This window comes from Phragmites australis, chromosome 1 (assembly GCF_958298935.1).
Source record: "Phragmites australis chromosome 1, lpPhrAust1.1, whole genome shotgun sequence".
NCBI classification, from domain to species: Eukaryota; Viridiplantae; Streptophyta; class Magnoliopsida; order Poales; family Poaceae; genus Phragmites; species Phragmites australis.
Window position 1 is genome coordinate 34040521 of NC_084921.1, and position 2684 is coordinate 34043204.

At 57.4% G+C, this 2684-nt stretch overlaps 1 pseudogene; it reads left to right on the forward strand.

Annotated features, from left to right (window-relative positions):
* The first annotated feature begins 704 nt into the window (after nt 1-704).
* Nucleotides 705-2337, forward strand: LOC133888794 (uncharacterized; annotated as a pseudogene).
* Nucleotides 2338-2684: the final 347 nt, after the last annotated feature.

The following is a 2684-nucleotide window of genomic DNA, read 5'->3' on the forward strand; positions in this document are numbered from 1 at the left end:
TGTGATTCTCATTTCAATGGGTGATGGTGAGTGCTGAGAGGTAACTCGATGGCGTCAATGTTTTCTCAGTTTTATCATGAGTTGACGATAAATAAACATTAGACAAGGCCTTTTTAGAAGAAAAGCTGTACTATCATTTGTCAGCAAAAGAATCGAAAAGGTTGACAGATGCTCAGACTTTGGAAAGCTTAGATGTGATATTGGACAGGTGTGCCAAGGCATTCGCTTCGTTTAATTTGATGGTAAGTTGTTAGCTGTCACTACTTGCTAGTGTTTCGTTCGTAATTCCACCGAGAAGATTAACAATGCTAATTTTTTTAGATAAAGGAAAAGATTAACAATGCTAAATGGTAAGCGGTAGGCATCTTCTGGATTTCAGGTGGGTAACTAGGAGACAAAAGAAAATTTCGAGACATTGACCTTGCTCCTGACTGATGCTAACATCGCACGCAGATTTTCTCCGTGTACCCCAGCTAAGACCGGCGTTACTTTCCTCGCAGGAAACGCTTAACCGCAGTACCGGAAAATATTTCCACCCAAGGCACACAAAATCACTCGCCGATCGGGAAAATCCCTCGTGCCATCAGCCGAGGCTCAGAACTCAGGAGAATGCCCTTGCGAAGCGAAGCACAGCCGCACTGGCCGCCCGCGCCGAGCCGCGACGCGCGTAGGTTTAACCCAGCCCAAGTGGCCAAATCCCCGTGCCGAGACCCCACGACGCACCACAAACGCCGCCAAAAAAATCAAAGAAAAAACCCCGAGCCTTTCGCAACCCCACACGTCCGCCTCCCTCCACGCTACAGCCTTTGCCGCTCCCGTTTAAAAGCCACCACCAGGCAGCAGCCCACCGCCACCCAAACCCCAAGCTCTCCCCAGCCCACTCCACCGCAGCCAAAGCGAACGAGCACGTCCGAGACCGAGATCGCACGGGCGCGCTCATGCAGATCCTCCGGCTGCTCGCGGTGCGGCGGTTCCGCCGCCGCCGCTCTGTGTCCACGATCACCGCGACGGCGACGGCGCCGGGCACCCCGTGCTGCTACGGCTACGGCGAGGAGGACGAGGGCCCGTTCTTCGACCTCGACCTGTCCTGCTGCTCCGCGCCCGCGTCCAGCGCGGGCAGCCAGGCGGCTGAGTCGGGCTCCGAGTCCGAGGAATCCTGCACCGCCGGCGACCTCGATTTCGTCATCTCGCTGCAGCGGAGCCGCACCGCGTCGCCTTCCTACGAGGAGCGCCTCTTCTTCCGCGGTGTGCCGCCCCAGCCCCCGCCCCCGCTCAAGTTCTGCGCGTCCGAGCCGAGCGACGCCGTCTCGCGCCGGTACAGCTGCGCGAGCCGGCGCGGGTGCAAGCTGCAGCTGCGCACGCTCAGTTTCGGGTCCGCCAAGGCCGCGTTCTACGGCGGCCGCGCCAGCTTCTCCCGGAGCACGAGCAGCGCGCGCTCCGCCAGGCTCTACGCCGCGTACGGCGGGTACGACTCGCCCGACCGGGACCGGGACGCGGCCAAGATCAGGCCGCCCTCGGGCGACGTCATCAGGCGGTACCTGAGCAAGATCTCGCGGCGTCTCCGGAGTGTAGCCGCGCCCGGAGCCGCGGCGGATCTCCGGCTACGGAAGAGCCGTTCGGCGTCCGCGGCGCAGATGTCGGCGGCCCTGTCGCCGCCACCTCGCCGTGACGACTCGCTCCTCGAGAAGCAGGACGGCATCGCGAGCGCCATCGCGCACTGCAAGGAGTCCCTCCACCGAGGTAAGCACGTTGTAGGTGTGCCGACGCCGTAACCTTGACGCCACCGACCGTCCACGCGTCTCGTGCCTCCATTAATTTGTCGAACCACTATCCCTGACGCGCGCGTTACTTACGTTCTTGCAGCGTCCGTCTCAGAGTTCGACACGTCGTTGATGCGATGTGCGATCGCGGAGCGACCCGGGGGCGTAACATCCTGAGCAAGCAGCATCGTCGCAGGGGTTTTGCATTCGCTATGCTTGCCATTTCGCTCCTGGATTCTGGAGGAGACGGAGGCCGAAGCTTCGCGCTGAATTTCGCAAAGGAAGCGAGGAAAAGACGACGAACCTCTCGCAAGTACAAATTGCTAAAGGTTCCAGAACATGCGGCGGTTCAGCGAGCTAGAGGCCTTTAACCTTGTTTATGTGTCTGTGAGAGAGAGTTTTTTTTTGTTTTAGGCGCAGGGAAAGAGCTCTTTTAGGCTCCTTTAGCCACCTCCCTCATGTACAAGCGTGGATCTGTGTCTCTTTATCATTTCTTTCTGTTCAAATTCCTCTCTTTTTGGTTCGCTTTTCATGTAAAAGAAACCTGCAACACGACCTGTAATTAGGTTCTCAACCTTATTCACCGTTTGGCTCAATGGCAATCTCTCCCCTTGTTCTTTGGCTCATTCACCATTGTCACATGTCAGAACCGTGCATGATTCAAACCTAGTTCCACCGTCGTCGACGTTTGGTTCTTTCCAGCTTAACAAGAGAACGTTCACTGGGGCTGTTGATCACTGTGCAGCGCGTAAGGTGCCAGTACAAACCTCTAGTCACATCTAATGTGCCTGCAAGGAGTACGTACTCTGGTCTGTTGGCCTGTGCGTGCAAAGCAGGTCGTGAGCAAGGAGGGAGACGAGACGGGATCACGGAAAAAGGTCGAAAAAGCTCGGGGGTCCCCCCTTCGCCTCGCGGTGTCATGAT